Genomic DNA, 23283 nt, shown 5'->3' with positions numbered 1-23283 from the left:
AAAATACCCAAATGTTATCTTCCAAAAAGCAGATGAAAAAATGTGGGATTTTTTTTTTTTTTTTATCTCTCTCTGTCCCGAGTTGCCTATTTCTGTGCTGTCAGCCTGCTTCAGTGATATTTCTTATACGGGGGAACAGAGATCAAGAGCGCTTCTGCATTGATTCTTTTGCTTTGTTATGACACAAAATCCTGCTTCAGTGCTCCCTGCTAAATGAACAAGGCACACATGTTCTCTCGGCCTCTCACACACACACACACACACACACACACACACACACACACACACACACACACACACTGATACACTATGACAGATAGCTGTGAGCACATTACTTGATACAAGATTATTTGTTATTTTCAGACTATCGATTTGTGAGTTACGCAATATAACAAGTCTCTTTCAGAAGCATCCCCGCAGCAATCCATTCTAACGTGCTCCCCCATTCGCTGCATTCTAATGATGTGATCAATGTATCCTCTGTGATGCTGACTACACAGAAATAGAGCGTCATTATCCAAAGAAGAATCCAATAAGAAGACAAATATGACACGAGCGCTGCTGTGAGATGACATTGTTTTATATGCGAGCTTCCTGAGATGGAGACTGTGGAAGCACACGGCCCCCGTGAACATCATCCATCATCCAAACATCTGGTAAAAACACGAATACATTAGTCTATTTATAGGGATGTATTTCTACATTGCAGGGTCACACAACAGGCCTACATTATCCTACTACAAAACATGGTGCAGCTGGTATGTCAGGCAGCCATCCTATCAGCAGGGGACGTCATTTACCGATGGGGTCACAAGTAATGGAAAGTAATTTACACCAGGGGCTTTTTTCCATGTAGGATAGCTACAGCACTGCCAGCTCAACCAGGACAAATGGCTGCCTCTCATCCAAATCACTACAGTAACCTAGGCTGAGTAGCTAAGCAGCCCCAGCTGAGGGCTTTGGAGGCGTAAATGGTTCCCGTGGCTGTAGCCTCAGAAGTATCCAAACGACCTGTAGTGTGAATTACAATGCAAGCAAGTTGTGAACATCTGGTTCCATCAAGCTCCGTTGTTTATGAATGTGATACTTGGATTTTTCATTCAGGAGGGTGAGAGAACACGAGGTTTCACTGATTGAACATCCATCAGATTTGTGTTTGTTTGACTCAGATATTAAGATGTGAACTACTAAAAGATGGATTAACTGATGATCAGAGATGGACACAAATACATTAAAAAGTACTGTGTTACAAATGACAAATACTTGCTTGTTATATATGAAAAAAATAAAGGGTAAAATGTATCTAAAAAGAATACAAGTCATTTTTTACTCAAAAAATACTAACATATATTCTTTACAAACTGGTATTATCAAATTTTAATCATGTACTAGCCTCACTATGGGTTTTTGTTGGGAAAGCTGTTGAATAGACACAGACTGATGCTCTGCTCTGCTCTAAAAGTCATTATTTTGTGTTATTCAGTTTACCATTCAAGTGACTTGGTGTTTATTATCTGTTCTCTAGCTCTTGAATAAGCCTACTCTGATTTGAATCAAACATAGTTCATGTTAGTGGGAAAAAGACCTAAATGTTTCATATATCATTATTTATCATATATCAACAGATGAGCGATTGTTAAGCCAGCCCTCCGTTGATGCATGGTTCCACTAAAAACTGGTGGAAAACCAGGGCTGGTTACCATAATAGCACTATAATTCTAAGAACCTTGAACAGGTATGGTTCAAGAACCAGAGTTAATTTGGTGGGAGAATGCCAACAGAGGCTTATAATACCATGACACAAGATTTTACAACTTTGAAAAAAGATTACAGCTCGTGTGCTACAGAAGCCGCTGGTTTTAAATGGATGATGTGAAACAACAGAAAGTTGTCTCGAGCTTCATAAACTGCATAATGTGAAACTATAAAACGTGAACATTTAAGTCGGGAGCACTAAATGAAACAATTCAAACGTGCAGGAAGTGAGTTGACTTTTTGATTAACTGTGTTTTTGTTCTGTTTGCCCCGAACTTGCTGAACTTGCTCCCCTGATGTTGGGATCATTTTTACTGGAGTCATTCACTATAATGTGTTTGTGTAAGGCCATTCTAGGTTCGTAAGTTACAAGCAAGAGAGATGCCCTGACCTGCTGGTGCTGAACACATTACACTGCAGTATTTATACCATTACTGTGATTCATTTAATCTCGTTCCTGCAGTAAAGTCCCATATTTAAGTGGCACTGGAGGAAATAAAGATGGTAAAAAAAAAACTATGTCAAGACCAGTGAGACCTGCCCTGTTACACAGACCTGTAACTAGGCCTTTAAAGTAAACTTTGAAGTGCATTTATAGATTTCTACACTTAGTAAAGTCATGTAAAAACTCTGTAAACTCAAGTACAAGACAACAACACTGATAGACGATGACAAACAGTAGATTCAGTATAATGGGTTTTCTTGTATCTCACATATGATGATTAAAGTGGTGACTGGTGATGCATTAACAGCACACAGGGCATCTTAATTTGGGACAATAATTGAATAGCTTAAGTTTTTATTTCATTTATTTTAATTTTTCAGACCTCAACAGTCGGGGTGTGGATGTCACATTCAAAATCACCCACAAAGATTTCATCTTTTTTTGGGGGATAACTTTCATATGAATTTTGCATGTCAAACTTCCCATTTCTCTTCACTGTAATTTACTATTTATTCTAGATCTAAGGGGCTTTAACATCACCAGTTTCAGTCTCAGTCAAACCTTCAAATACCATGATGTTGGCTTCAGCGGATGCAAATTGGGGAAAACAGAACTGGCCATGTTTACACAGACTATCTACCAGAGCATCTTGTCAGTCGTCGCAAATGTCAAAAAACGAGAGCCTGTCAGTGCCTTTTCACCATAGAAGAAAAATACGACGCACAGCGTGACAGTAAATAAAGCAAATTAATGCTTCCTTGAATTAAAATTGTGAATGGCTTTAACTAGATAATGGGCGCCTCTTAACAGTTAAGCAGTAAAGCAAGTAATTGCTTTTTCATGGACTCAAGATTGTGAATTTCCATCATGTGGTGGGACTAACAAAATCCAATCGCATGGATAGCAATTAAACTCTTCAGTGAACTTCTGACATGGTTCACTTCCAAGGTAATCACATAACTCACTGTGATCCATACTTAATTTTCCTCACAGGATGTTGATGATGTTTTCTGCATGTAACGTGGGTTTTAAGTTTTGTCAAAGCCATGTTCTGCTGGCATGTAAAGCACCTCCAACTCTATGAAAGGCTGTATAACAAATCAGGGGTAGTTCTTTTCAGAAGGGCTCGATGGAGTGTGATGTGATTGCAAAAAAAACTTCAATCAAGTACTCTTAACTCTAAAACTAAAACAAAGTGATGTGCTGTCCGTGAGAACTCAACATCAGAAGCAGTGATTATCGAAAAATGTGCCTGTGTAACTTGATACGATATAATTTCATTGTGTTTCTCTCTTCAGCTCAGATTTATACTACAAGTGTTGTTTATTTTGTAATAGAAATCTTGTTAAGTAGCACCACTGAGACGAAGCACCGCGCCGCATATTGTCGAAATTCACACATCCAGTCCCACTTCTCTCTTGCTCGCTCCTGTTTTCTCAAATATTTACACCATTTTACTCTACTTCAGCTGTAATGCCTCACAACTATTCAAATTACACTGTCAAAGTACTTGGAGATACTGTTTGTTTTTTGATGAATGCTGAAATGTCCTGTTATGCAGGTTAAATATGCACTGGGCAGACTGTGGTGTTTCAGGATTCTTCACTATCCCCCACAAACAGACCGACAGTAAACACATCAGGTAAAAGTAACTTGAACATAGGCATAGATGATGCATAGGCATCTGTGCTATGATTTTTATTATTGTTGAGCAGATTCTTTAAAAGAACCAAAGAAAAAACAGAAAAAAGTAGTTAAGATTGGTGTGAACAAGTGACCCAATGCCTAGGTGTAGGGTGTCCTGTTCTGTTCTTGTCAGTGGGAAGTGTCTGGGTGAAGTGTCAGTGTGAAGTGTTGGGGCTACTTTTCCCTCTGAAGTGTAACAGAAAAATCACTACAGCTGGAGATGGCATATTGGAAATGTCCACTTGCGACATCTAATGAAATGGGCGGCTGGGGTTCAGGCGTAGAGCCAGCGTCATGCTACCGGAAGGGTCGCTGGTTTGATTCCCCTGGTCTGCATGTCGAAGTGTCCTTGGGCAAGATACTGAACCCCAAATTGCTGCCTGATGTGCTGGACGGCACCTTGCACGGCAGCCACCGCCATCGGTATATGAATGTATGTGCGAATTATCGTAAGTGGCTTTGGACAAAACCGCCTGCTAAATGCCCTAAACGTAAATGAAACATGACGTCTTGTCATTTTCAATTTTAGTTTTTTACCAAACACTTCACTCAGAAATGTTAAAATGTACAAAACGAGAATGGCGGCATTAGCAGTCTATGAGTATTACAAAGAACAATTCGCCCAAGGGGAACAACAGCGTAGTTATTAAATATGAACATCTTATAACACAAGACTGACAATTGAATGACAGTACTTTTATAGTACTCATGGGGGGGACGTCAACCACCATCGCTTGTATTCTGTTGAGAGGGGCGAGGGGACACTTGAAAACAAGCGTTAAGGCAAAAAATACATCGAAGAATGTGCATAATATATACACAGGCACATACAGAAATTATATTCTAAATGCTGCAGATCTTACAGGATTGCTGAAGTATGCAAACTGTTCCACAAATTCAAATTGTGACATTTAGATTCATTTTATTAATAGGTTTAGACCTTCTACTGTAAAGATTCAGGATCCGATAAAAGCAGCAAATGTTCACATAATACTGGTGTTAAGAAGTGTGATGTATCGTCGTGAGGCCCAACCACAAAGATCCTGCAGACTAAGACGTGTTATTGAAAGGTTTTTGGGGCCTGGGATGTAATAGGTTGTATCCAGTCTGTGACACAAAAAACAGGAGGGAAGCGAGCAATCCATTTGATTTCCTGCTGTTTCCATTTTTGATTCAGGCCGAGTCACCCTGTGACCGCTACCATATGGTGGCCTGTCCGACAGCAAGAGCAAATTGCATTACTGGACTGGTCACAGTGAATGGTTGCTGCTAACAAGTTGCTGCTCCATTCTGACCCCTTTCTGTGACTGTGTGTATGTGTGTGTCGCCACATTTGCCTGCATGTCTGCGTGGCTGTGTGCTGTGTTTCTGTGTGTGTGCATGTGATTGTGTGCGTGACCCCGAGTGACTTGGTTCCAATAAGGAAATGAAATCCTTTCTGGGATTTTTTTTTTTTTTTTTTCCCCCCAGCGAACCATTTTCTTTTATTACTTCACCTGCACTTCCTTGAGCCACTGGGTGTGCTCCCACGCTGCAACCAACTCCCAGACAAGCATCGGCAGCATCTATCTTGTGGACAGAAGTGCTGAGTGGCTATTACTTCTCAGCAGACCACATAAAAACCACAGCAATTAAACGCTATTGGGCCATTCGACTTTGTCTTCTTAGAGGGGAAAAAAAAGGGGGAGTGAGTGAGTGAGCGAGGGTAGAAAGGCAGAGAAGAAAGTGCAGGTGAAAGCAAGAAAAGAGCTCTCGACTGATGCTGCTTAACGGAGAGAAAGATCTTTATGTCAGTAGTTTGAGAAAGAGAAGGAGGAATTAAAGAGTGTGAAAGTAGCTGTGAAATTAGAGCTGATGAAGTACAGTACCTGTTCTCAAGGGGACGTGAGAGAGCTCTTTAACTAAGGCATAATGGAAAGTAAAAGTAGACTGCGGCATGGGAGTTACGGCGCGGCCTCCACTTTTAACTAGATTTATAGTTGAAGTGATTCTGCCGGAGCCGCATTGTTGTTCTGCCCTCCAGAAGGAAGCTTAAATTATATTCTGCGCTCTTCAGACTGCTCAGCCGAAAAACACTTTTTTTTGAGTTATGACTTTTTGAAATGTATTCTGCAAAAGTGAAGAAAAAATGGCTGAGACAGGCCCGTGCCAATACAGCCCGCAAGATGTATCGCAGACTTCCGGCCATCTCTGTATGATTGCATTTAGCGACCGAAGGAGAACACGAAGATCAAACATATCGGACATCAACGCGGGTCCAAACTGCTGCCGGCCGGGCCTCCGTGAGGCTCCTCATCAAAGTTCGGATTCATTCCATGTAGCTGAGGACACTTTGCAAGAAAAGCTATTTGCAGTAAAGCCCAAGCCCGATGTAGAAAGTTCAGGGTTCAAAATGTGCTTTATTGAGCTTTCAGTTATTTATCTGGTGGCCACCCTAATATTGTCGATGTTCTGTGCTGACCCCAGTCTCCATCCGTCCTACTGACTGCACTTTCAACTCTCGGTATCCCTCAAGCCACAAGCTTTACAATCGACCCAACGATTTAAACAATATCAAACCTGTTTGGAAAACTGAGACTAGCTAATATTACCCCAGGAACTCTTGAACATTTACTGATTAGTGATTTAAAAATTAGGACAATTTGTAATGCAGTGATGATTTTGAGCTATTTGCATATTCATTTAGGATTGTCTCCTTGAAATTAGGGATTCAATCGTGAAAGATTTGTAGAGAAGTGGTGTTTTCCCATCCTGTAGGTTTAAGCCACAAAACCAAACTAAGAATCAGGTTACATTTGGGGTTTGGGAAATATAGAGAGAAGAAAACTTGATGCTTGTGTTACTTTAACCAAGTGTTGTGCTCCCCAGAACCAAACACGACCGAAAAAAAGCGTCAACATTTTACAACGTGGTTAAATAACAACAGTTCCTTTTTAATGTTGATAAAAATGTAACGCAGGTGTAATTATCAATCAATCAATTATGGTTCCATCAAAGGGTATATAACATACAATGTCATTTCTAGACAGGGTGGACAACAGAACTCTGACAGCAAACCCAACATTTTTACTTCACTATGTTCAGTCTTGTTCCATTAGAAGTACCACAACCATCAGTAAAGGAAAATAATCTACAAAATAAATCCCCCAAAAAAACTATTTAGGCTGAATGTAAACATAACTCAAAGTAAATAGTCCACCAGCCAGCAGAAAGCAGTATATCACACTCACAACTACTTCTGTCAACAACCTATTTTTTGACATATTAAAGACTGCTACATAAAGACCGTTACCAACAAGACGTTTTATTTGATTTTAGCAGTAGCCTAAAATGAAACAAAAGTGTCTTTAATTTAGAAAGAACATTGTTGAGCTTCAGCTTTAAAGTACACATGCAAGATTCCTCCCTTCTTTTCCACCTTTTTTTGACTAAACATAGATCCTGTAATTCTGTATTTTCTCCAATCAGATGTCTGACTTTATCAAAAGTGAACTCAGCCAATCAGAACTAAACTTTGAGCAAACAAAGCTCCGTTTTTTGTATTTTCTTCTCAGCGTGATGCAGTGACAGCATTAGTGTCAATGCAGCAGTCAATCCCGCTACTGTCGTTTCTGCCACAACGGAAGACCGTCGCCATTCATCACAGTCCGTCTCCGTCTGCTCCGAGCAACTAAAAATAAACGTGTCCAACCTCTTAGCAGTCAGGATGTGGATGTAGGTACACAGCTCGGGAAGAAAAAAAAAAAGCATGACGAGCAGTGAACTAACAATGAAAATTGCAAATGGCTGCCTGTCTCATTACCCAAGCAAATCACATTAGATATCCTTCGGAAGCCTAATATAGATGCCGCACTGTGTGCCCCTCTCTCTAACAATCAGTCTTTCTATCCATCTTTCTCTCTGTCCATTGATGTGTCTCCCTTTCTTTCTTTGTCTGCCTTTTTCCACTTTTGTCTCTTCCTGCCCCCCTTTCACTTCTTGTCCTTTTGCCTTTCCGTTCCTCTGCCTCTGACTAAGTTGCTCTGTCTTTGACACTTTCTCTCTCTCTCTCTGCTGACCAGACAGATATATTCAAATGGAAGTTAAGGACAGTGTGATGCATTATTCAAACCCCTCGCAGGAACAAGAGTTTGGAACAATGACAGGCAAACTCCCGTTAAAGCAGGCAATTTGCTGAGACAACAAACCCTCAGTGAAGCAGGTGAGAGGTGAAACAATTCAGGAGAGCAGTTGACACGATCACAAATGAGACAGAATCATTTTTTCTCACAGAGCCGTGTTTTTTTAATTTTCAATCATATTTACTCTTACTGGAAGTAAGTACTGCATATTTTAAGGCACAGCCAGCATAGAACCAGTTCATCCATGGAATTGCCCCATTTAAACATCACTTCAACCAACTGTACGGATCAAATCACCAAGACTGACACCTCTGAGTTTTAAACACCCACCACACAGTTAGCACAGGCCAACATGTGCTGTGAGATCAGGGGGCAAAATTGAGTAGCCGGTTAGCTGGCAACACTGAGCCTCAGTGGAAAAACCTGTCACATCACAAACTTAATGTGGAAAATCAAGAGCCTGGAACCAATATCTTGGATACTGCCAAGCTGGCATGCAACATACCCCGATGGCACCCTCGGGGTCAAAAACATCAAACACCGTTTGTGATTCACACTATCTGGATCCTGCTAATTGTTCTGAGAAACGCCATGTCAAACATTGCTGTTTCAACTTAGACGCTGAGCAGCTGGTTGCCCTTTCAAATTATCTCACTTCATTCAAACATCCAACACCATTTTCATAATAGAGTTAGGACAGGATTATCATACTGTGTACATGTGCTTATCCATCTAATAATAATAATAACAATAATAACAATAATAATAACAATAATAACAATAATGATAATAATAATAATAATAATAATAATAATAATAATAATAATAATAATAATAATAATAATAATAATAATAATAATAATTGTGTAATATTGTATACTGTGAAACCTTGCTGTATTTTTCGAGGTGAACATTTCTTGCTGTTGCAACCCAGGTGCTGCAGGATGATGCACATACAGCATCTGTTTCAGAGGCTTTTCGAGGCAGAGCAGTCTTTTGCCGAGCATATTTCAATTTTTTAGTTTCAAGACATGGACTGTTTTTGACTCTCTGCAATCAAATACAAGAGTTCATGGCTCAAACTTTGCAAGCAGCTCACAGTTCAAAAGATATAAACCAGAATTCAGATATTAAAGCACTGGTAGAATATTTTATCATTTTAGAGTTTAGTTTGTGTTTTAAATGACTTGACTGTAATGACATTATGATTATACTTTCAGTTTGACTTTTTTCAAATCCTGGGACAAATAAGCAGATTTTTTTTTTATGCTTATCTTACATTCCTTTGAACTTACTTGACATATCATCTCACATATGCAATGTCTGTATAATTCATGAACAAATAATGAGGGTTTGTATTGAGCCGCGGCATCACCGAACATTTTGTTACCAAAAATATTGAGGGAGACTAGCTGATGAATTGTGGCGCTCCTTCTGACCTTATGACATAGTGATCTGTTTAGACCACAGGGAGGGAAGTCTTCTGATTTTATCCAATGAGAACAAACAGTTTGCCAATAGCTTTTGGCTATCTGGATGTGCAAGTAAGCACACTGTTGCCCCGGGGCAGATCGATGGTCCTCGATTAGGCTGCCTGGGCCAAAAGGAATGCAGCAACTTTCCTATTCGTCAGCTACCCAGACCCATTCTCATTTAAACACATGCACACATAGATATGCAGAAACACACCATGTTGCGCGCACACACACACACACACACATACACAGATGCTTAAACACAAAAAGAAATACTGATGTCCCAGACATCAGCGACACATGGACGTCATTCGTCCCGTGGCATTTAGCACAAACGTCAAATAGTGTAGGGCCCTGCTAAAAATCAATGGGCATTTGCAACAATCAATGGCTGGGTTCCTATGAGAACTAATTAGAAAGGCAAACATGCAGCGCCGCCTCCTTCCTCCCCTCTGCCTACCACTGTGAGCTCGAAACTAAGTGCTACTCCAGCATACGGTCAAACCAGAGTTTAATACAACAGCGTTATAAGTGAATCTAGAATGAATTAGTGTCGATATATCATGACAACATAAGGAAAATTAGATGTCAACTAAAGAAAAGAAATGTGATAAACAATATCGTTGTAATCTTAAGACCATTTTACACCACTGTTACAAAGATAACACAGTAACATAATCATCATGTTGCCTTTTCAAAGAAAGATTTACTTTTAATACTAACAATGTTAAGAATGGAAGTGGGTGTGAAACAAACATTAAGGCCTCTTTTATTAAATAAAAAACAAAGCAACCAAGAGCACAAATACAATGGACTCTCTCTGGTTCTCTAAATAAAAATCACATGTAATGACAACGGCAGCATCGATGTCAGCAAGCAGTATCAAGGTCGTGTAGACATCGATAACTTCGATAATATACGCATGATAAGTTCATGGTGTAGTTATCATGACAGAACTGTGCCTGTTTCTTGTGAAAAAACTGGAGTCTTTATTACCATAAGGATTATCTACACTTTGGTTGTTAAACTCAAAATATTACTCGAAGTGACACAATGCCCTAAAGTACAACTTTTACCTAAATAGGCAGGATTTCATAACTACTTGGCTCTGCTTGATCTAACTTATCTAACAGTATCAAAAAGAGTTGCCTAAAGTTAATTATTACTGAGCAAGAAATCTAGTTTGCAGTTTACTGGTACTGTGTCTCTGGTGGACAGAACATGTAACAACCACATGCTGATAACTGCACTGGTGATGCATGTTTACAGTGTACATGTGCATAGTAAATATTGGTGATAGCCTTAATTTGAGCATTAAAGGTAAAGTTTGATGAGAAATATAGCACGGAATGAAATTTACATGGGATTTAAAAGACCTAGCTAATGTTTTCTTGCATTTCACGACTTTTAAAACTTTTCCAATTGCTCTGACATGCTATGGTGAGACATGATAGACTGACAGACTCCTACAGACTTGCTTATTTAAATGTTTTCCACCTACATTTTTTGAATCCTGTTCTCACCCTCTGGATGATCTGAAAAATGAGTCTGAATTAATGTAGATCACTGACTAACACTAATTATGAGTAATCTCGGTTTCCATTGTGAATCAGGCAGTTGTTTCCATTAATACCAGTGTGAAGTAGGTGGATTGTTGGATAACTGCACAGTCTGAAAATCCCTCTGAGTGTGTTGCTGTACAGCAGATAGATAGAACAGAGAAGCACACATTTAGACATACTCAAATCAAATAAAATGAAAGCTTTGCTGCGAGGCAAATCAAGTCGTCACTTTATACTCGGTTTTCTAATTCTTGACAACTCTGAGAAGGCTTGTCGGCCCCAGGCCATTTCTTCAGCTACACAGCGGGCTGTAAATGTAGTTTCTGTTTGAGGAGCAGAAAAAAACTGTATGTGTCAGATATTATACTTGGATTTACTTGGACCAAGAATCAACCCTAATGAAAACTGGGAGGCAGAGTTGACCAACAAACAAGGATACAAATCAAAATCATACTGTGGAGAAATTCTGAAGGAATCTAGCCTCAATGTGAAAGGAGAGAGGTGACGCACAAATAAAATACAGATGATTTTTATACTACTGCAGGAACAGCAAGTTAATGCATCACCTCATTGGAGTCAGCTACACAGTAAACCTATTGCAAGAAGACTAATAGCCTCTCTATATCATTGAGATATGTGGCGCACAGTGATTGGATCAGCCTAAAGTATGTGCTCTAATGCTAATGTTGCTAAAGGGGTATCCAGGGACACAGGCAGATAAAAAAAGAGACTAATCTCTTCTAAAATACTGTCTAGCCCAGCTTCACACAGAAAAGCCAAGCTGTGAAAATGTAAAAGGCTTTCAAAGGACTTTAAAAACTGACAGAAAGAAGGTATGCAGCTGACTCAATCAAAGGATTATTAATATGTGCATAGAAAATTAAACTGAATTGTGTTTCTATGTCTTTTGGTCATTTCTGGTGTCGTGCTGAGTTGTTTTTCATCGCTGTGTGAATACAATTTCACTCGCTTTGCCCCATCATACATAAAGAGAGAGGGCGACTGCATTGTGTTGAAGAAACAAGTAAACGTTATGCACACACACACACACACACACACACAGTACACGTGCTTTAAGGTAGGCTGTAGCATGCGTCTGAAAAAAAGCCACTCACCCTGAGAGCACCTGAGTCGATCCTTTATAGTGCTGGTCTTCTGGGGTTGCAGCTGTCAACAGAAAAGGAGAGAGGGTTTTTAGATGTTTAAAACATGCCAAGTCTTTTGTCCCCGTGTTGGTGTTTTTTTTTTGTTTTTTTTTTAATTCATCAAATACAGGAGGAGAAAAATAGGAACACCAAATAATCAACCCACTTTTCTTTTTTTCTTTTTTCGCTGCAGAAAATACACCGAGAGAGAATTACACAAAGCCAAAAGACATCAGACGTGAAAACATTGCATCATCTCCAGGTGCCTGTGTACTTCCTTTAACCAAAAGAATATGGTAATAATAATGATAAAAGGTCCACAATAAGCGACAGCAACAACGGCATTGATTAAATCTTGTAATCTTGATCCTTTGCCTAATTATTCAGCCCCTGTGACTCGACTCAAAGTCCTCTTGAAGGGTTATGAAGTCTGCGTACTTTCATGTTAAAAATCTCTGTACTGTCATCTTTTCAAATCCAATAATCTTAACTCAGTGTCTTTTCTTTCCAGAAGGAAATTCTGGTGCAGAAATAATAAAGATGTTAAAGGATATGAAGGACGCTCCTTTAAATATATTTCGCTCTCACTCCTTGTGTCACAACACTGCGAGCACGCACTGTACACAAAGATGCGTTAATTAGCATTTATAATGGTTTTGAAGGACACTGAGAATGACTCTAATTTTACACTGAGCCTGCACTTGGTTCTTGATAGAGGCAGTGGATGCAGCCGTGTGTGCGTGTGTGTGTGTGTGTGTGTGTGTGTGTGTGTGTGTGTGTGTGTGTGTGTGTGTGTGTGTGTGTGTGTGTGTGTGTGTGTGTGTGTGTGTGTGTGTGTGTGTGTGTGAGTGAGTGAATTACAGGACGTGACCTTTCCTGTTGTGCAAGGCACTCGTCTTATGAGCTCCTCTCATCATCCTGATTAGGCTGCCACATTGTTCCAGCACTCCAGACTTACAATCAGTGCTTGCTTGAGTTCAAGTGTTTATTAAACACAGGTTAAAAAAGCGTCTGCATCACATATGTGTGTAGGCACGTGCATAAGCACAGCTGAGGGGCTGTTACCAATCCCCCCTGAGTGCTTCCAGCTGGGCCTGGGGTCGTATTGTAAAGCTCCATACTCAGATTCAGACAAGGTGGCTCGTTCAGCACCTAATGCAAATGTGATTATTTCACCGGTTTGTACATTTATGGCTTCCCCTCCATGTATTGACAAGGTCAGAGTATGTCTGGATCAAACATTTTTCATAACCCTTATAAGAATTTCAAAACAGAGCTATAGAAACAGCACACACAAATAAACAAGCTTTAACTGAATATTCACGAATGCAGAGAGGGAGGGAGACAGACTTTGTGGTGCTTTGGGAAAGTGCGATTTCAAATTGAGGCAAGAATAAACACATATTCACATCTAGGTCAGCAAGATTGGATGCATTTTAGCATATATTAGAAGAGTTTATTTAAAGAGAGTTTTTTTTTTCTTTTTTAAAAAAAATACATGCAGGTACAAGTTGCAAATCGAAGACCCTGCAGATTAAATCAGGATTACTTATATAGCAAGTTTAGGTACCAACATCGTGATTAAACGTCGCTGCTCTCGCTATATAGTCAAATGCTGCTTTATAACAACAAACATTTGTTACTTTTGTTTACAACACCAGTAAACTGTTACGTCTAACCCAGTGGCTACATGAAACAAATATCTTATAACTAGCTACAGCTGAAGAACACTTTGTTAGAGGTCAAAACAAGATGTTGAGCTTTCGGGGGGTTTTTTGTTTTTGTTTTTTTTTGTTTTTTTTTTTGGATTGTGTCTTGTGGTTTTGGACTCTAGAAAAATGAAGTGTGGTACAGTAGAATAAGCTAATTTAGGGATCAAAGATACTACGTAATGAGCTCACTCATTTCTTATGTTTTGTATGTACTTTAATCATTTCCCTGTCATTGCCATCTGCTATTTCAATCTATCTTGTCCCCTATGATCAAAGGGTGCAGATAAAAGGAAACAATATATAAATAAATAAATAATAATACAATACATAATAACAGAAACACTCAAAACCAAACTGCCAGCTAGAGTGATTTCCTGTATACTTGATGTTTTATTCAACAAAATATAGAGACTTACGGCATCTCTCTTTGAAGAGGACGCCTACACTTCATGTAAAAAAATATATAATTAGAAGCACGGCCTGTCTTTACACTCGCAGAGCAGATCACCTGCACTGCTCTGATGCCTAGTGAAGCAAGTCTCATTGATTACAGTGGAAGCACAGTGTTGCCATGCTGTGCAATATTACGCAGCCACCCATGACTAGGGTGCCAAGACGCGTTTGAAATATGATTTGGTTATTGAAGAATAAGATTGAGGCTTTCAAATACCTCCTCATATGTTTAAACTTATAGATCATAGAAAAGTGTGTAGACGTTGTGCTCGTGTCTGTCTGTTCTCCGAGTGCTTTCTTATTTTGGACTAGTTGACTTGTCTGGACTTTAAAAGCGGGAAGCTATTCCAAAGCTTTGGCGTTTCCACTGTGGAGTTACCACCTCTTAACCATTAGACTTGATCATGGAGCTGATCAAAAAATTATTTCACATTCTGAGAATCTAAGAAACCTTGAAATCAATCCTGCAGTTGACAGGTAGCCAGTGAAGGCATGCTGGGGCCAGTGTAATGCTGACTGTAACACTGCAGCAGCTGCAGGTGAGATAAAGAGGTACAGTGAGTTGCAGTGAACTTGCTTTGTGGAGATTAATGCAGTGGTAACAGTTATCGTACCACTGAGAGAGGGGATGGACTTAAATGAAGCGATGTTCCTCAGCTGAAAATAGCGACCTTTCACCACAGAGTCGATTTGTTTGCCAAATTTCAGGACCAAGTCAAAGATGAACCCAAGATTATGAGCATGAGCCAAAAGGTTTGATATCAGTGGCCCTTTAGTGGCTGGCTATACTCTAACTTCTGTCTTGTTATTGTTCAGGCGAAGACAGTCTCAACGCAGCACAGAAGGAGTTCCATATTGAGCGCATCTGATTTCCTCAACAGTATAATCTCACCAGATGATGGGTAGGCGAACATGTCCAAGAAAGAGAAATGAAAAATACTGAAAAGGAGCCAAAGTTGAGGAGACAGACGCTGATTGTTGAGGAAAGACTTAGAGTTTTCTGAGAGTTCATGCTGCTCTAAGGTTACCCATTGAGTGACAGCTCACATTTTAAAAGTTGACAAAGCCAAAAAAAACTTTACTTTGCTGAAAATCTGAATTTGTGAAAACTACAAAGGCCAACTCAGTCAGTGGGATGAAAACCACGAGATCAATCTGAAACAGGGAAGATAAATTATCAAGATAAAAATCAAGCTTCTTTTTAATGGAATAAAGAATTCCATACAAGTAAAAGCGTGGGTTATATGGTACAGGGTTACTGTTCTTGCATTTGCATATGAGCTCCTATACATATTTCATTTTATCAGACTAATGCAATCTACTCTTCTGCGGCATTCAAGATGGCAATGTGCCCAGCAAATCTGTGAAAATACACATTTCTTTGTTTTCTTTGGTTACAGGAGATAAAGGCTCTAAAATGACTCACGGACACAAGGAAATAAATAAAGGAATTTGCAGATGGTGATTATAAATAATAGATTCCATTAAAGGGAGAGAGAGCTAGAGAGAGAGAGCACGAGAGAAAGAGAGAGAGAGAGGAAAGACGTGACAGTGCTGACATACATCGAGACACATCTGCTGTCGCAGCAGACAGTACCTTTGGTGAGGGACAGTGATGTGTGTGCGTGTGGTTGTTTTGTGTGTGTGTGTGTGTGTGTGTGTGTGTGTGTTGGGGGGGAGTTTATTATTTCCACAGCTTTCAATTTATCACTCATTCATTTCGGGGGACATCCAACAGCTTGGAGGAGAGAGTGACGGAACAAGAGAGAGGGAGATGAGGGACGTGCGTGGGAGGTGAGACAAATCAAAGATAAGATAAGAAGAGGAGAGGATGCTTGGCGACGGGAAATGTTCACACCTTCCGAATCCCCCGAAAACAAGAACACCACACTGACCCACCCGCAACCCGAGTCACATGACGGCCTTCTCTCAGCTCCACACCGCGATTCAAAAATCTGGCACCGGGAGTGGATAGCAGCTGCTGCATGTGTCACACTTAACGCATGTACTCAGCGTGTTTGATAGCTTTGCACAGACACACGGTTCAAGTCACACGCACGGCCTGGACTTGTTTTCAACCCAGTATGTGCTCAGATGAAGGGAAGTTTGGACGGTCATTTCCATTCTTTGTAATTTGATGTAAGGTATGTAATTCTGAGAAAACCGCAAGGACTGATTATTTTATATAGCGAATACAATCGTTAACACGTTAGAGGTAAGGCTTTTTATTTTCACAGCTGACAGCTTAGACAGCTGACGGCTTAGATAAATTAGATGAAGGCTAGGATGAGTGTGAGTGCGGTAATATGTACACAACAAACTCTTTTCAATCTTTTTCCCTGAGAGACAAATCTAGACTAGTCTAAATATTCAATCTAAGTCATTTTATCATAATAAGTCATCATCCTCTCAGGGAACATGCAGGCTTTTGCTGGAGAAATGTGACAAAAGTTTGGTCTCTGTGTTCAACAGATCATTTGTTCTCATTTACATTTTTAAATTCTCATTCAAAATAATTGTGGTGTTTTACAACAACAGTTTGACTTTATCCTGGTGATTTTGAACTCGTCAGGGTTTGACAATTTCAAATAATATTCACAGACAATAAAGATTACAGAGTTCGGTCAGGGATTCAACAATAAACAACAAAGGATACAAAGTTCAGTTTGTGACAACGTAAACCATCCTACCAAGCAAATCAATAAAGGATCTCTGGCTGTGGCATTTTTCGAAGTGTTAGTTAGTCGGCCTTTGAATTTGATAAGCAAAATTGAAAACTGATTCTGATTTATTTTCAATTTCAAACTGAAATCATGGGACCCCCACTCTAAATATCAATACATAAATCTTAATGGAAAAAAACCCAACAAATTAGCGAGATGGATAGCATGTCATGACTGCGTTTCAGTAGCTTTTACTTTCATTTCATTTCCCCTCTCCTTGTTAACCCGGTCCCTCGCTCTCTCACACAACGCAGCAGAAATGTCACTCGATCGGAAAATATTGCACTGTGCATATTTCCCTGGCTAGCTCCAGACCTTCTGTCAGGCGACAAACTTCTCAGCTATTTGTCCTCATTACGGAACAGCTTCCAGACTGCCCACCTTAATTCCCCCGCCCGTCCCTCCGGGGGCTCTTTTCCACCCCCAGCCTGGCATGAGTCATTTTTATGACCGCCACTTTGGCCCCCATCGGCCCAGGCCGGCTATGCTTTAAACCCAGCTAGGCGAGTAAATCTGCCAGCTTTAATTAAAATAGCTTCTTTTGTAGCGCCTTTCCTCCCTCTGTCCTCTTGTCCCCTGATGACATAATGGTGCTGGGAACTTCCCTCTGCAGCGCTGACTCAAAAGGCCTGACCCTTGGAAAAATGGAGGTGTGTAGCACTATTTTATGATGAGTTGGCAAGAAATAAGCCACATCTCATCCTATCTTCTCATCGTCTTTCTTTGACCTGGTTTCCTGAGTGAAAAGATAATTGCGAAGGTCGTGCGAAGAGGTTCCCTCGATGAGAAGAGTCCACTTTTAAGGATTTAAAAATATGCAACAGAAATCAATAACCCGTAAACTTCTATAATGGTTTCATTTACACTGCGGCACTTTTAAATTAGAATAAGCTTCTCGGCGTGCGGAGTGACACAGACGGCACAACAACGACGACCTTGCTGTCTTTCAAGGTCAGCTTTTCTCTGAGAAATAACGATCAGTGAAGCTGAATCAATGAGGCTCATTCAAGCCGTTTTCCTACAATATTGTTAAGGGACTAACTTTGGTGCCATTGATTAGCTGATTTATAGCTTGCATCTGTTCTCAGGCTCACAGTGAGTCGAGAGCCGCTCATTACAGGTGAGCAGTGGAGGAGGCGGGAGGAGAGGAGAGGAGAGGAGAGGAGAGGAGAGGAGAGGAGAGGAGAGGAGAGGAGACTCTTAAACATATTAGATACATGTTTTTACTGTACTCAGTCATTGTAAGAACAGGAAGAATTAAATTTAAACTGTCAAACTTGACGCTGTTTTGTCAGACGAAAAGACTATTGACCACTAGTTTGCCACTGTCTTGGTAGCTAACTAGCTAGCTAGCTTGCCAACATTAAATTGTTAGTCGCTTTGTGCTTTCAATAATGCTCTACCCCCCCTTTGAATTGTATACAATGCCCTAAATTTGACTGAAATCCAGCAGTTGCTGGGACGGATCCCATAGTTATGGCACTGTGATAAGACCAGGACTGCTACAGTTACACCAGAGCGAAATCACCACCGCTGAGGACGGCATCCTGGAAACATCCGGTCACATCTGCCATCAGTGCTAGCTGCTGATTATGAGGGTCATAAAGGGTTGTCCCATTTCATAGGGTTAGGAAGCATTAAAAAAACGAGCAGTAGGGGTAAAAGTTGTAAATGGGATTGAGCCTTTTGATCATCGGTCATATAAAAAAAGAAGTCTCACAGTTGATGCATGCAGGGGGCCAGTGGGTGTACGCTTTCATGGGCGCAAAAACACTGACGTCCTGAAGAGCTCTTTTGGCAAAATGTGCCTGTCGAGCCACCTACATCGGAATGAATGAAACACACATTTTCATACATCCAAGTCCTAAACTTGCAATAGCATAGGACTCAAAATTCATGCCTTTTTTTCTGCCCTTTCCTCTCTTCTCAGGACTTCTCCATGCTCCTCTGCCTCCTTCCTATTTTCTCTCCTCTTCACATAAAACAGGCCCTAGCTGCACTAATACACCACCCTCCCTCTTCCGTCCTTCTTTTCTTTCGCTCTTTCTTCCTCTCCTTTCTTATCTGCACCCCTGAAGGGGTTGTCTGTCTCCTAACCAGCTGAAGCAGGGCTTCCGCTGGTCTGCGCCTGGCCCCTATTATCAGAGCATGACAAGGAGCTGCAGTGTCAACTTGTCAGACTAATAAACATCCTTTATGGTACCCGCCTGGGTGTGTTTGGAGGGGAGTCAGCCAGCCACCAAGCAGAGGACCATTGATTTCAGGGATGGTGCACAACGCTCACACTTCCACTCGTCTATTATGCAGTGGACAGGCTGCAATTGTTTTGCCATGCAAAGCCATACTTATGACAGTCATACTCCTGAAGGCTTTCTATTTAGTTTGAGGCACGGTTAAAGAGAGAAAGGCCAAAAAGAGAAAGAGAATTGAAGTTGTTCCCAGCGCAGGTCAAGTATGGCAGCACTCGGGGCAGAAGTGCATTTAATCACAGGCTGCCTTTTCAGACTTTTACATAAGACTCTTTGTAACTTTTTGTTTTCCAGGTCAAGGTCAATAAGGCTTTCATTTTGCTTTTTTTTCCATCCAATCCAATTCCTTATTCTTTTTCAGAGCTGGAGGGGTTAGGGGTCACGCAGCTGTTGAACAAGCCATTCAATCGCTTACAATAGTACACTTTTTTTTTTTGCTCTCCTCCAACTCTTCAGCCATACTGAGTAGCTGACAACATAAATTGAGAGGGACAAAAAGATGAGCGAAAGAATAGAAAGAGAAATGTGCAGAGAGAGAGGAGCACCTTAGGAATAACTGGATCACAAGTTCAGCACCATGGAGAGCAACATCTCTGGCCTACCAAACAGAGCTGAATTGGAGCCAGAGCGCAAAATCTAACTGTGCCTCTTTAACCTTTGTCCACTGGCACGTTATAAATATTCATAACAGGTGGGCAGGCAGATATGTCATCTTTCGCAAAGCGAGCAGCATAGACTCAAATGCAAAGTTCATTAATATCAAATACTGGTGTGGAAAATTATAAAATATTCATCTGATACTTCACGTAGCAAAGGCCAGACGTGCTGTTTTGTTATTGTCAGCCTCCAACGTTTATAATAGATGTGGAACTCTTTTGTCTTTTTACTGTTATTGCTTTTGAAGGTTAAAAAAAAAAAGAGAGAGGAAAAAAAAACTCTCGGCTAAAAGCATAATGCATTACGAGGCCAGTCACTGACTTTACTGAATGTTCACAGGGCTTGTTTATTGATCTGCGATCAGCGACGAAAAGGTCACCTCTCAATCAGAACGACCAAAGATTGACAAATAAGTACAGTGAAGAAAGGCTATTAGGAGGAGGGTAAGCTACTTGGTATTATCAGCGGCCTATCGGGAGCAGGCCGGCGGAGGTCACATTCAGTCTAATGCAGCTTTGATTGTATTTGCTGTGTTTTTGCAGTGGCTGTCTATTGCAACACAAGGCGATCAGCAGTTCTGCAAAAAAAAAAAAAAAATGCATTACAGTGCTTTGTGAGGCAACAGCAGTAAGGGAGGCAAACCTGCCAAACCGTAAAACTGTCAGAGCGACCTTCAGTTACCCTCAGTATTGATGGTCCAATCATATAGAGAATATGAATTAGTACCTTCAGGGATTCCTTAAAATGGGGCATAATTCTCGGATATGTCTAAAGAAAGAGGAATAAATCACATTGTGACTTAATGGCAACGCCCAGGGAGCCGGAGAAGATGAATTTCAAAAACATGCTTTCCTCACTCCTCCCAACTGTAATGTTGTGGTCAGAATAGTGATCAGAGCATCAACTACAAACACTGAACACATAAATGGCGACTATGTCTTGTCTGCGTGCGGACAGACCATTTCAGAATATAAATTTTGATGTTGAATTGCTGGTCAGCATCTCAAGCATTTGTCTTGGGTAGCCAGGGCCCTGCTAAAAAAATTTGGGCTCCCTGGAGAGAAGCGTAACAACAGCTTTACACCATATTTCATAGCTCCTTTTCAGCTCTGGGACCCCTGAATCATCCATCCACCAGCACCGCGGTGAGCCTAGCGGGCCTTTATTCCACTTCTTTGTTACCGTTTCCAAAATCTGGCAGACATGCTTGAAAAGTACCTTATTTTGCAAGTCATTTTAATCGAATAACTGACAACCCTCTGGAATGGTTGGCCAGCTTCAATTTTTACTCATGCATTTTTGGCAAAAGTTGGTGTAGTCATAGAAAAGTTAAAAGCAACTAAGTGCAAAGTGAACAGGTTCGATAAATGACACAACATTTAAGTCTAATCATCACTGGACAGACACGGAAGCAATAATCACATCGTTTTTCCTCTGTGGCTGATTGGTAGTCTTCAAATTGTGTCATCGTGTTCCTCCTCTTCCCCTGAAATGGTTTAATGGCACATGACTGCACCCAAGTTCTTACATTTGCATAATGAATGTGCATTAATTAGCATTTTCTGGTGCCGATGTCGTGAAAATTCGGTCATAATTTGCACTTGGAAATGTGGCTCCAGTTTGGTTGATATTCTCCAGTTGAGCAAATAAGTATCTAACAATTTAGGTATAAAAGTGAAAGGGTACCAAAATCAAACTCTCAGCACATTTTCACTAAGAAGTCCTTTTGCATCAGATTATCTGTCCTAGACTGTATAAAAGCTTTATAGAAAACATTGCCGGTGGCTCTGCTCACTCTCCCTCTTTGTCCAGCTTTCTATTCACCGTCTTTAGCTGTTCCCACTATAAATAGATGTCAGTGTCCATTACTGATTCTGGACTCCTAAAAGACCCTGGTATACTTTCCAAGCTCTCTTGTGCCCATCAGTATCTTTGCTTTCAGACACTGGATGTACCCTGCAAAGTACAATATTTAAATATGACATTATGTTGAGTTTTCTGTTTGGAGTTATCATCAGAAATTAGCTGAAAAACTTTCCAGCGAGTGGACATGAATATAGTAATTGTATTTAATGGGGTAAAATATGTAAAGTCAAACTTGGTGAGCAATAACAATAAAACAGTGCTGCCTTTGTCCGCAAAAAATAATGGTGAGAGCTGTTACATCAGCTCAGAAAACCAGAACTACATTTAAGCTATTAAAAAAAGGACATGATTGTATATTTTACACATTTTTACCACAACCATTCAATGCATTATTACCTAAGAAATGACTGAAAATGTAGAGAGACACTCGTAATGTTAATAAAAGTGAGAAAGACTTTATGTTTCTTGGAAATCCGTGTAAGTCGCCCTGCTGACAGGGGCATTTCTATAAACTAATAAGCATAGTTGTGCTCTTAACCCTGAACATTATAAAGAGAAATTCCTCATCTCCAAATTCTTATCTGATTGGACCGCTTCTATCCGTTAGAGCAAGTATTTCATTAAGATATCTTTTACCCCGATGGCTAAATTTACACAAGCGCTAGAAGTTAAAACCCTTAAAATTGATTCTATGGTACGGAACAGTGGACTGGAGAACAGCTCAGAGATCAGTCAGAGATGCATTTGGGAATATTAACTACAGTTTTATTGTATTCTGGCATACTTTCTAGCACAACAGAAAGACAAACAGATGTAAACAAAGGAGTCATGGGAGATTTGGAGCTTTTATCTGTTTGGATTTTACATATTTATTATGGGGGGTTAGAGGGGCGATCGACATTTCTGCCATTTATCATGGCACTGTAAAAAAAACAACGACGGAGCCTGCATTGCACGGTACGACTCCAAACCATTTAAATCACTTCCTGCACTGAGGAGATCTCTTAAGACTCGTCTAATGAGCTTTAATTCCCTGATATAAAGGAATATATCACACCATGACAACAATGGAGTGATGTTAAAGTGCTTCAGAGAAAAAGAAAAAGAGGGAACTGGCTGAAATGAAGAATCAGCAGGCTTTTGTATGCGGCGGCGCATATTCCTCCTGTAATTGAATGATTCTGAATGTGTTGATGCATTATCTATGCTTATCAGGCACATGGACTGAATATAAATTGGTAAATAAAACACGGAAGTCCAAAACTAGGTACACGCATTACTTGTCGTGACACACATGTGGCTGCAGCGAGTCAACCGCACGCACGCACCTACAAATAATCATTATGTAAATGTTTTGTGTGCACAGTAAATCAGTATTTTGACAGCGTTGTCAGAGCCGGCATTTGAATGTGACAGTTTTGTAATCACAGTGAC

General features: G+C 40.3%; 1 protein-coding gene across 1 annotated transcript in view; it reads right to left on the bottom strand.

Moving 5' to 3' along the window:
* The window catches only part of tnr (tenascin R (restrictin, janusin)), a 200012-nt gene that overhangs the window by 110487 nt on the left and 66242 nt on the right, over nt 1–23283 (bottom strand). The window contains exon 8 of the mRNA XM_037084415.1: nt 12160–12211. The gene's annotated coding sequence lies outside the window, so the exon portion shown is untranslated. The remainder of the gene's footprint in view (nt 1–12159; nt 12212–23283) is intronic.

The sequence above is a fragment of the Acanthopagrus latus genome, chromosome 21 (genome assembly GCF_904848185.1).
Source record: "Acanthopagrus latus isolate v.2019 chromosome 21, fAcaLat1.1, whole genome shotgun sequence".
Lineage (NCBI taxonomy): Eukaryota > Metazoa > Chordata > Actinopteri > Spariformes > Sparidae > Acanthopagrus > Acanthopagrus latus.
The sequence above is the reverse complement of the archived record's forward strand: the minus strand, read 5'-3'. Positions and strand labels throughout refer to the sequence as shown.